The following is a 12,639-nucleotide window of genomic DNA, read 5'->3' on the forward strand; positions in this document are numbered from 1 at the left end:
TGGCTGACCCCTGACATATGCGATCAAATGAGTCCCAGGGAGGTGAGGAGACGAGCTGAGATCACATAGCCTGTGGGAAAGTGAGCAGGACAATCATCCAGTCTCCTGACCCCGCTGCCCAGTAGGCTGCACAGATTTGTGTGACCCAACTTAGTGTAGCTGACCAAGATCCTGGATGGTTCCCTGGAGACCTGAACTTGGCATAAGGGAATTGTACCGCATGGAAGAGGTCAGTATGCTCAAAGCTGGAGAGGAATTTGAGACTAGATGTCTAAATAATAGGAGGAATGTAGCTGGCTGTCCCAGTGTCACTAGGCAAGAGCTGCCGGTGCCCTCCCTGAGTCATAGAGATAGGACACAAAGGACAGTGTCAAGTACCCAGGTCCAAGGGCCACTGCCTATTGGAGTCTGGAGATGATCCCTCTTTGAATACCATCCCGATGGGTCCTAGCTTGTGTGGGTTACAAGGTCTGTGGGGGTGAGGTTGTGTTAGAGAATAAGGGTGCAGTTCAGCCTGGGTGATCTCTGTGAGGTGTGGCTCAGGTGTGGGGGAGGTGGAAGGGGACAGAGTGAGGCTGGGTTGGGACTGTTTTGTGGTGGGTTGGTATGTACACAGGATTTGAAGGCCTAGAGTAGCCACAGGTTCGATGTGGCCGGGGGGATTCAGTGAACAGGGGGTTGGGACTTCCAACGGAGTGCCCTCTCTCTCTGTGGAGGAGCAGTGAAGTTCAGCAGAGGGTACACAGCTTGCAGTCAGGTTGGGATGTTTGGCTTTGGGGTCAGTATGACTTTGGATTAAAGGTAAGTGCACAGATGGGGCTTAAATGTCAGGTTTGAGGGTCAGTGTGTGTTTAGGGATCAGTTAGTCATATTGACCTTCAGTTGGAGAGGGTAGGGCATGGATGAGGTTGGGGAAGGGGATGAACAAGTGGTTTCCCAGGAAAGCCTCCCAGAGGAAGGGAGCCTCATAAGCACAGACTCCAAGGCTGAATTGGGGTCAGCTGGGGACTCGAGTCCAGAGTGGTGGGGTTCAGCGGTCAGCAGGCCGGTATGCAACTCTGGGGGTGAGAAAGGGTCAGGGGAGTTGGTAGGAAGGGTGGGTAGGGGGAGTTGGTGCCTTGTTTAGAGTGGAGAGTTCTGGATGTGGACTTCTCCAACCTGGCTTCTTAGAGAATGCAGGGACCAGGGGAGATTTAGGAGTCAAATTTACTTGAATATTTGAGCAAAACACTGTAGCAAATGCAAAGGTTGCTCTGCCCGCACCCCCTGGGTAGGTAGGCTCTGTTCCTTAAATGCCCATACGTTTTGGCTACTGCACCTGCAACTCTGCGAGAGGATGCACCCCTGACTGTGGGTGTAGGTTGCATCTTCACCGGGAAACCCAGAAAGGCCTGGAGTCACTGCGCTCCCTCAGTGATAGCCCAACACTAAGGACAGGCAGGAAATGGTGGATAAATACCCCTGCTGCAGCTTCTCAGCAGGACCGAGTCCCTTTCCTACAGTAGTCCCTTGTTCATTAATATACCCTGTGTGGGCTTCCTTTCCTTCCCCACCTCACATTCCCACTCCCCTGTGGCGCTTCCTGGGATCACGGCCCAAACAAATGACTCGCCCTCATATCCCGGTCTCGGATTTGCTTCTGGGGAAACTGACCTAAGAGAAACATTTTTATAATAAAGCTAACAAAGATATATTATGGGAACATGAATTCCACATGACTTCTCAAGATAAAGCAAAACCACGATGGAGAGTGCATGGCTCTGGCCACAGGGGTCTCCCCCTTACTTCACTAATAGGGGCTCCACATTTGGGGACTGGGCTAGAAACCAGAGGACAAGTCCCTAGAGGTGAGCCTCCCAGGCACAGACAGGGTGGAGCATGAATCTGGGATGGGGTCGGGGAACAAATAGAAGGTACTGGGCACTGTACACTTGAGTTTGGCAGCTCAGCATGTGGTTGGGGTACAGTAAGTGTGCATTGGGGTTTGGGGTCCTCAGGGCTGTTCTTCCAATGGAAGAATAGGGTCCATGAGGGATTGAGGTGGCTTGCTTAGGGTTAAGTTGCACTGGGGTGGGCCCTGTCCTGGTGACTCCAGAGTGGCCCAGTTTTCGTCATTACATGGTGAGTGAGACACCTGAAGCGTGCTAAGGCTTGGGAGGGGTTGGCATGTAACTGAAGTCGGGAGTCAACAACTGATAGTCTACTCCTCCCAGGATTTCTCTGGTAGGAGGGCTATGTAATTGCTTTGGGGGTACAGTGAGTCATTGGATTTGGGGATCAATATTTGAAATAATCAGGACGGGGGTCGGGGGCTATGAGAACTACTGCCATTCCAGTGGCCTTTTTTAAATACTCTGCTCTGATGGACACATTCCTGCCCCAGGGGAAGTCACGGTGAATGGAGTGCAGGCTGGATTTCAGCCCTCGCCTGTCCCTTGTCTGGGTGCCTTTGGGCAGTGACCAGCCTGCACAGCTCCACGTAGCAGCCCTGGAGGTGGTTGGGGGTCTCTGAGCAGGGAGTTCCCGCCCACCCAGCCTCAGGAGTAGCTGCCGCATCCTCCAGCCTCCTCCCCAGCCATCTCCTCCAGCTGTCCTTTTCTTCTGAGAGGAGGTGAGGCAGGTTTCTGTAGTGTGAGCCCCCGCACCCTGTGAGGCTTGGGAGCTGGCTTCCTGGAGTGAGGGTCAGGGTCAGGGTTCGAGTCCTGGCCACGTCGTATATGTGTCAGAATGAGCAATGCCTTTTTAGGTCACATATACTTTGGACTTCAACACTGCTTTATGTAGGCCGTAAAATTAATAGGTGGGAACGAGATTTATGGGCCCCACTGGGCTGTTCTTTGCTTGTTAGGTTAAACACACTGATTTCCTGGTACAAAAGTGCTTGTTAAAATAATCTCCCCCAGCATGTTCAGAGGGGACATATCTGTCTTGTTTGGGGGGTGGGGAGAAGGCTGTGGCGCCCCATCCCCACCTCTGGGGCTGGCCCACCTGTCATGACCTCCCCCAGCCCCAGCTGTGTGTATGATGGAATGAATGATGAGGTTTCTGGGTGGGGGGTGTTCCAGGGAAGGAATGTGCCTCTGTGCAGATAAGGCCAGAGCCAGACCTGTACTCCCATCACCCCCACGAAGAGCCCGGAAGACCTGCTAGCCTTTGTTCCCGCAATATCTTGAGAAGGGAGGCTAGAAGTATGGCGGGGCTGTGTCGGGGGAGGCACGGTGTTGTTGGGGCAGAGCGAGAGGTTGCGGATGCCTGAGCATTCTCAGGTGGCACTGTGCTTGCAGGTCCCTGGGGCCCGACTCTGCGTGCCTGCCCCCAATCCTTCATCTACCACACTGTCCTGGGACATGTGCCCTCCCTGAATGACTCAACCACTCCTGGAATGGAGGTTGTCATGCCTTCTCCTGCCCTGCCGGGGTTCTCCTCTTCCCCTGAGGGTGTGTCTGGAAGGGTCACAGGTGGAGTGGGTTATGCAGAGCACATAGGGAACTTCTGGAACCAGGGTGCTCACAAACCCGCTGGGCAGAACTGGGCAGTGGGTTTGGGTGGGGCTTGATTCAGTCAACGGCAGGACACATGTACAGCACAGGAGGAAAGGCCCAGGCTAAGCCAATTCAGGACTGGTGCTCGGCCCTTAGCAGGCCCATGAGACGCCTGCTGAATGACAGCGTGCAGACCCGGGCACTCCGAATCCTCTACTTCCCTGTTTAAATCGAGCTCACTTTGAGACCCTCTGAAGATCGGATTTCTCAGTCTTCTAACATTCTCCAGGGGCTGGTTCCAAGGATGGGGAGATGCTCACGGAGCTTCCCCAGCCCAAGTCCTCCTGCTTCTTCAGGCTCACCCTCCTGTCAGCCTGCTGCTCAGTCTCAGAAGCCCACTTTGATAGCCCTCTCCTGGGCTCCTGGTGCCTTTTGCGTTTGATATTTGTGGTCATTTCAGTAAAGCATACTACCCACACCATTGCCTGATTCTTGTCCCATCCAACCCTCATGAGGTCGATGTTATACCCGCTTACCGACAGATAAGCAAAACCGAGGCCCAGAAGGCCACCCAGCAGTGAGCAGAGTAGCTGGACCCGAGTTAGGTCTGAGGACCTGGTCAGTGGGGGTCCCTTTCCCTGCTGTCTGCGAGGACCTCCCTCCATCATTCCGGGACATTAGAGCCATCAGTGGAGCAGCCGGAGCAGAGGTGCTATCTAGACCACTTCTAGGTCTGTAGTGCCCAGCTCAGTGGGGCACCCGTGGTGGAAATTCAGCCTAGCTTGCGGACTGAGGTGTGACAGCTGTGCTGTGTGGGTCTGAATCTGGAGTTAGGCTCCTGGGCAAGAATCTTGGTTTCAGTACCTCCTGGCTCTGTAGCCTCGAACGAGCCTTCTCGTGTGTCAAACAAGGCTAATAATAATACTTACCTCATTGAGTTGTTGTGAAGGTTCAATGAGATGCTCTGTATAAAATATTCATGACAATAACTGGCACATAGTAAGAGCTCAGTAACTGGTAACGCAAGGTCCTAACCTTCCATCACCTTCTTGTTCTGAAATACTGCCACCTGCTGGTAGGTTCCAGGTGCAGCCACCATGTGCCATTAGTGCCCGGTGCAGCTGAGCGCCCCAACTGGCACCCACCTTGATTCCTCCATTTGGACCATCCTCCTCTCCTCTACAATAAACCACGCGCCTCCTCTCTTTCCAGACTCTGCACAACAGCACCTCCTTCTGGGAGTTTCCTTGTCAGCCCTGCACATCAAGGAGCACAGAGCCACATCTAGTAGCTTTTCCCCTCTGTCCTCTCATCCCCTATGTCTTTGGTTTTGTGGATTTTAGAGCCAGGCAGATGTAGATTTGAACCCTGATGCCAACATTTAGTGGCTGTGTGACATGGGGCAAATTACTGAACCTCTCTGAGCTTCATGATTGAAGAATCCCCCCAGTAAACAGTCACTACTGTCATTATTCATCTTCTGCCCTCTTGTCTCATTCAGCTCCTGCTGTCTCCCCCCCCACATTGGCTCTCAAGAGGGCACTGCTTGCCTTCTGGTCCCCAACTGCACATATCTTCATGGCAGCTTCTGAAGAATTTTCCCTGCTAGTAATCACAGGGAAAAGAGAACAACACGCCCGCGGGGAAGGGGGTTATCTAATGGTTAAAACACATTGTGATGGTGACACAAGAGGACCCAGGTCCCCACTGTCTTGGTTCTGTTCTTGCTTCCCATGTGTTTCATTGTAAGCCTCACTTGGAGGGGGCCCAGCCTTCCTTGTCTCTTCTGACCACACCCCATGTTATCCCAAAGCAGCAAGCTGGAGGAGCTTGGCTTACTCCAAAGCCTCCTGGAGAGGATCTCGTGAGGATTGATCTGTAAACGTGGGGGTTGGACCATAAAGTTCTCTAAGGTCTTTTCTAGCTCGGGCGTGCTTTGTGTCTGAGTCAACCATTTTTTGATTTAATGACTTCCAAATGTCTGCTTAGGAGGGCTTGCTTTTGCACCAATGGTTGACACTGAGCACCGCCCCACGCTGACCCAAGGACACCTGCTGGACCCCGACGACGGGACTCAGTGCCCTGCTCTTGCTGGAAGGCCGGCTCTTCATTCGAATCCAATCCAAGAAGGTCCGAGGCTGAGAGACAATGCAGGTTCAGACTCTGGTGGGAGAGGCAGGCCTGGGCAACAAGGTGCACTGCGTGGTCTTCTCCTCACTCCCCTTGGAGGTGAGCACTGCACCCACTGCAACAGAGGGCCCCGCGCAGCCCCTTTGACCTGAAATACACTCTCCCACCCTGAGATCTATTCATTTCCTCCCTTTGTGTTCTCCTCTACAAGTTCATCTCAAACCCAGCCTTGCCCAGGAAGGGCAGCACACTTCGTGCCTCTGCCCCGGGGGCCGGGTGAGTTTGCCAGGCCGTCAAAGGCAGCCTGAGAACTCGCAAAGAGGCAGAAAGCATTGGGGAAGGGCTCCAAGGGAGCCTAGGCTGGGGAGCAGACATTCAGACAGCCCGTACCATGGTGCACAGCCTGCCCACAAGACCGGTGGATTAGAAGGGGTATTTGGTGAGTCCACAACCAGCCCGCAGAGGCGGGGAGCTTTGCTCAGACTTTGTAGACCATCCAATGGCCTCTTTCAAAACAGGATTTTGATGAGTTAAGTGTAAATGAATCAGAAACACATGGGTTGAACTTCCCTCCAAATGCAATGGGGTTTGAATACAGCTCAGGGAGGGAAGGGGGGTTCTGGGGAAGAGAGACGTGGCTTAATCAAACAGGTCTTTTCTTCTTTTAATGTTTGCCACCACTGCCTCCAGGCTCCCTGCCTTCTACTATCTCATCCATCCCACCCCCAGTGGGGGAGACCTGGGGCTTTGCTGCCCGGGCTCAACTGAGGACCCTGGGCCAGCCCTGCCGGCGTCAGACTCAGGGGGAGCTGGACGCACCCCGCCTCCCTCCGGCTGCCGTCCAGGATGCCTGGCAGAAGCGGCTGGAAGGCTTTTCTCTGGAGACAGTGACTCCCTGCTCATCCTAGACTCCTGAAGTAGTCGGTGATGTGGAGGAAGGGGGAGCCAGAGAGAGTGCAGGATGGCACCCTTGAATTTACAGGGACTAGACCCCAGTCTTAGAATGTAGTGTCTCACGAGGAGGCAACTTTTTAGACAAGATGAAGTCTTCATCTATTTAAATCACGTGTATTATTTTCTTTTATTATAAACATCATACTCTTTTTCAGGAGAGCAAATTTTAAAAGCACAAAGAAGCAAAATAACAATATAAAAGCTACCTACAACTCCCACCCGGGGGTGACTTGTTAACATTTTGGTTCAGCTGCTTCCAGGCCCCTGTGTGCTTTTTAAACATTACAGATTTACAGTCATGCAGGATAGAGGCACTAAAGTGGACTAGTTGGAATTCTGAGTCTTGAATAGACTGCCTGGGCTCCAATCCCAGTCCCATCACTTGCTGCATGTTACAACACGTTTGCCAAACTTTAGAACCCACAATTGACAACAGCAAAACACAACAACAATAATAACATGGTATCTGCCAGGATTGAATGGAATAATATTCATAAAGCACTTAGAGGAGTGCCCAGTGCATAAGAGCCACTCAACAGTTGTTAGCTAGTAATGTTTCTATTTTGTGTCCTGTCTTTCTTCATATATATATATGCCATCGACTTCCTAGGTCCTTAGTATTCTCTATCAGGATTGAATGGCCGCATTCTTGTCATAGGTTATTCACCCAACGTTTCCTTTAAATGTATGTTACAGATAACACTGTGATAGACATTTTTCTGCATTTTAAGGGGGTTCAAGTTTGAGTTTGAGCTTTTTGGCTTAAGTTTCCTTTTGCATAAGTTGTTTTGCATGGGAGAAAATTAAACTGGAGAATATTTATGTCTATGAACTTGTGGAGATCTAGATTTCTGTTCCTATAGTTTTGCCTTTTAAAGAATATAAAATGAATGGGATCATATAGTATGTAGTATTTTGTGTCTGGCTTCTTTCACTTTGCATAATGCATTTGAGATTCATTCGTATCATTGCATGTATCAATACTGCATTCTTTTTTATTGTTGTGCGGTATTCCATTATGTGGATATAAAAATTTTCTTAGCCATTTGTTAGTTGACAAACCTTTGGATTATTTCCAGTTTGGGCCTATGATGATTAAAGTCCTTAAAGTTTACACACCAGTCATTGGTGGACATATTTTTTCATTTTTCTTGGGTAAATTCCTAGGAATAGAATTACTGAGTCGTGGATAGATAGTAACTGTATGTTTAACTTTATAAGAAACTGTCACACTGTTTTCCTAAGGGACTAGACTAGTTTGCATCTCTCCACAAGCAATGTTTGAGAGTTCTGATCAATAACATTCCTCGGCGGCACTTGGTAATGTCAGTTTTTAAAATTTTAACCATTCCATGAGGATGTAGTGGTATCACATTGTGGTCTTAATTTACTTTTTCCTAATGATTAATGATTTTGAGCCTCTTCTCATGTGCTTATTTGCCACCAACATATTTTCTTGGGCTAAGTGTTTAAGTCATTTGTACATTTTTTAATTGAGTTAATTGTCCTCCTATTATTAAGTTGTAAGATTTCTTTTTTTTTTTTTAATGTTTATTTATTTTTGAGACAGAGAGAGACAGAGCATGAACGGGGGAGGGTCAGAAAGAGGGAGACACAGAATCCGAAACAGGCTCCAGGCTCTGAGCGGTCAGCACAGAGCCCGAAGCGGGGCTCAAACTCACGGACCGCGAGATCATGACCTGAGCCGAAGTCGGCCGCTTAACCGACTGAGCCACCCAGGCGCCCCAAGTTGTAAGATTTCTTTACATATTTTGGATAAAAATTATTTATTCTATATATGTTTTGTAAATATTTTCTTCCAACCTGTGTCTTGTCTTTTAATTTTCTTAAATGTCTTTTGAAGAGCAGAATTTTTTATTTGATGAAATCCAAAATTTATCATTTTTTTCTTTTATGGATTGTGTTTTTAAACTCATAGTTTAACAGTTTAGGGGAACCTAAAGTCACAAAGATTTTCCCCAGAGTTTTTTTCCTAGAATTTTTATAATTCTAGAATTTACATTTAGATCTATGACAGGGTTTTGAGTAAATTGTTATATGGAATGAGATACGGATTGAAGTTAGTTTTTGTTGTTTTTTTTGTGGTGGTTTTTGTTTGTTTGTTTAGGTTTTGTTTTGTTTTGTTTTGTTTTGCATGTGGATGTCCAACTGTTTCAGTACCATTTGTTAAAAGACTATCTTTTTTTCTAATGAATTATCTTGGATCCTTTGTCCAAATCAGCCAACCGTATTTGTGAGGTCTATTCTGTTCCATTAATCTAGATGTCTATCTTTTTTACCAATACCACCATCTTGGTTAATGTAGCTTTAAATTAAGTCTTGAAATCAGATTGTATGAGTCTTTCAACTCTTTTTTCCAAAATTCTATTCTAGTTCCTTTGCTTTTTCATATAGTTTAGGGGTGACTTGTCAATTTCTACCAAAAATCCCACTGGGATTTTTACTGGAATCTCATTGAAACCATAAACCAATATAGGGGGTATTTTGGGGTTTTGGCAGTTTGACTAAAATACGTTTAGATTTTGTTTCTTTTTAATATTTTTGTTCCCCGAGTTTCTTGGATCTGTGGTTTGTTGTCCTTTGGTAATTTTGGAAAAGTTCACAGCCACTATCTCTTCAAATATTTTTTCCTCCACATTTTTTCTCTATTCTTTTAGAATGCCAATTTTGGGTCTTCTTGATTTTTAATATTATTTTTCTCTTTGTGTTTCAGTTTGGAAAATGTCTATTAGCTACCTTTAAGCTCAATGATTCTTTTCTTTTCTGGACCTGCCAAAGAGATTCTTCTCTATCTCTGATATCACATCCCCTACCTGTAGTATTTCTATTTGGCTTTTTTATAGTTTTAATCTCAGTGTTGAAGCTCCCCACCTGTTTAAGCATTTGTCCACTTTTCCTAATAGATCCTTTAAAATATTAATCACAATTATTTTAAGGTTCTTATTTGATCATTCCAATATCTGGGTCATCTCTGGGTCTAGTTCTATTGACTGCCTTATCTCTTGACAATTTTTTTGTGGCTTTTTTTGTGTGTGTTTCTTGTAATTTTTTGCTGAATGTTGCACATGGTGTGTAGAAAAATAGCAGAGATTGAGATAAATGGTACTTTTGCCCTGGGATGGGCATGATACCTTTCCTGTGAGAACAATAATTTGTGTGGGTATGTGGGTATGTGGTTGTTGGGTTGCTCTAGTCAATGTTTAAACTGGGTTTGATATTGTTGTTGCTATAGGTACCTTCACACTATGGTATCTTGCAAATTCCTCTAGTAGGTGGGCTACTACTACCTACTACAACCCTTTCTTTTGTGTTCTGCCAAAGTAAAATAGTTTGTGCGTTCCACCTCTCCTCAAATGAGCCATTCACTCTTTGAAATCTAGTTCATCTGGTAGTTTTGGGACAACAGCTTTCTGATGGGTTCAGGAAAACTAATAATTTTGTAGATCATCTGACTTTAAAAAAAAAACAAAAACCAAACATGGTTATGTGGGGAGAAGCAATGTTCCCTTGTGATTTCCTACATCCTAAGAGAAAGTAGATTTTTCTTGTCCCTTCACACCTGTCTAGATGACCATAGGGTTTTCTTCTTAGATCTAAAGATGTAGTGAATTATTTTAATGGCTTTTCTATTAAACCATGTTTACATTATTTTTTAATTTTTGTTCAATGTTTATTTGTTTTTGAGAGAGACAGAAAAAGACAGAGTGCAAGCAGAGGAGGGACAGAGAGAGGGAGACACAGAATCTGTAGCAGGCTCCAGGCTCCAAGCTGTCAGCACAGAGCCCAACATGGGGCTCACACCCATGGACCATGAGATTGTGATCTGAGCCAAAGTTGGACCCTCAACCGACTGAGCCACCCAGGCACCCCTGCTTACATTATGTTAATAATGCCATTGCCTCATGTTGTATTATTCTCTTATTGAGGGGCTAGATTTGATTTTCTAGCTCAATAGGCAGTTTTGTTTCATTACTATATTTCTCATATTTTTGTATCATGATTAATATAGATTTATAAAATCAACTGGATCTTCCATGTCTTTCTAGTCTCCGTAAAAGTTTACGTACCATGGAAATCCTCAATTCCACAAACATTTAAGTGATAAAACAGAGCCTTGCACCATTTGTTTGCAGTAGTTCTGTATCAACCTTTTGAATTTTTCCTTAATTATTGGTCTTTTAAGGCATCATGTGTCATGAATTCCTTGTGGCGATTTGCATTTTCCCAGGACATTATTTATTTTATTGAGTTCCTTAAAGTTTGGACTTGACTGGATTTATAATCCTTGGTGTAACACGAAAAAGAAGAGGAACCTTAGGTAGAGCCTTTGGGAGCACCGATATTCAAGAGGAGGAAGAAGTGGTACCAAAGAGTGTGAGAAAGAGAGTCCCGAGAAATGGGGAGAACTAGGAGGCTGTGAGAGTCTGGAACTAAAGGAAGAGAGACTTTTCAAGCTTGAAAGTAATCAAGCTGGACTCATTTCTTTGCCACATTAGGTAACTGAAGAAACTATGAATTTACCAAGAATTTTGAAGGAAAAAATTGAGATTCAGGCAATAGGAAACATTTTTTACTTATATACATATTCAGAAAAAAATACCACACACCCATCTTCTATGGAAAAAAAGCTTACTTAATAATCTAATCCAGTTGACGAGGAGGTAAAGCAAAAAAGTTAACAAATAGGGGAGTTGTGGTTTAAAAGAAACTGGTAAATATCGAGGTAATGTGGACACAGAACTAAGTAAATTGTTGTCATTATTGTTTTGAAGCTGAATGCTTTCTTAGTTACATTTAAAATTATAAAAATAAAATGATTTGACCATGATAAACCTGAGGTAAAAATATCAAGTCATTTTGGCAAAAACTTGAGAGGAAGAATTTAGGAGTAGAATGATGTAAACGTATACCAGTTCTTTATAGTTCATAAGGATATCTGAATAATACTCTTTTTAAAGATACATTTTATTGGGGTATAATTTACAATAAAATACACACATTTTAAGTGTATGGGCCAATGAGTTTTGACAAATGTATACAACCTCATAACCACCACTACAGTCAATATAGAGAACCTTTTAGTTACCCTAGAGGAGTCACTTGTGGCCCTGTCCAGTTAATTTCTGACCTCCACCCCAGCCCCTGATCTCAGAAAGCCATTAATTTTTTTTTCTGTCTAATTAGTTTTCCTACAGTTTCATATAAACAGAATCATGTAATATATACTCTTTCATACCCGGCTTCTTTTCTTTAGGATAATATAATAAGCCTTGAAATCAAGTATTGTAAGTCCTTCAACTTTGTTCTTCTGTCAAAATCATTTTGCTATCCTAGTTCCTTTGCTTTTCCATGTAAATCTTAGAATTAACTTGTCAACTACTAAAAAGTTTACTGGAATTTTGATTGATCTTGCAGCTGTATCTATAGATTGATTTGGGCAGAATTTATATCTTAATGATCCCAAGTCTCCCAATACACGAATATGATCTTTCCCTTCATTTACTTAAATTAATTTTTTTCTCAGCAGTGTTTATATAGTTTAATTTTTATCTCTAAATGAACCATATATTTTTCAATTTTTTAAACGCTTATTTATTTATTTATTTATTTATTTATTTTTTTAATGTTTATTTATTTTTGAGACAGAGAGAGACAGAGCATGAATGGGGGAGGATCAGAGAGAGGGAGACACAGAATCCGAAACAGGCTCCAGGCTCTGAGCTGTCAGCACAGAGCCCGACATGGGGCTTGAACTCACGAACCGTGAGATCATGACCTGAGCCGAAGTCGGACGCTTAACCGACTGAGCCACCCAGGTGCCCCTAAATGCTTATTTATTTTTGAGAGAGAGAGACAGAGACAGAGAGTGAGTGGGGGAGGGGCAGAGAGGGGGACACAGAATCTGAAGCAGGCTCCAGGCTGTGAGCTGTCAGCACAGAGCCCAACATGGGGCTCGAAATCACAAACTGTGAGATCATGACCTGAGCTGGTAGGATGTTTAACAGACTGAGACACCCAAACACGTCTACTGAGAGCATTTATCATGAATGGG

This window comes from Neofelis nebulosa, chromosome 9, assembly GCF_028018385.1.
Source record: "Neofelis nebulosa isolate mNeoNeb1 chromosome 9, mNeoNeb1.pri, whole genome shotgun sequence".
In the NCBI taxonomy this organism is placed as follows: domain Eukaryota; kingdom Metazoa; phylum Chordata; class Mammalia; order Carnivora; family Felidae; genus Neofelis; species Neofelis nebulosa.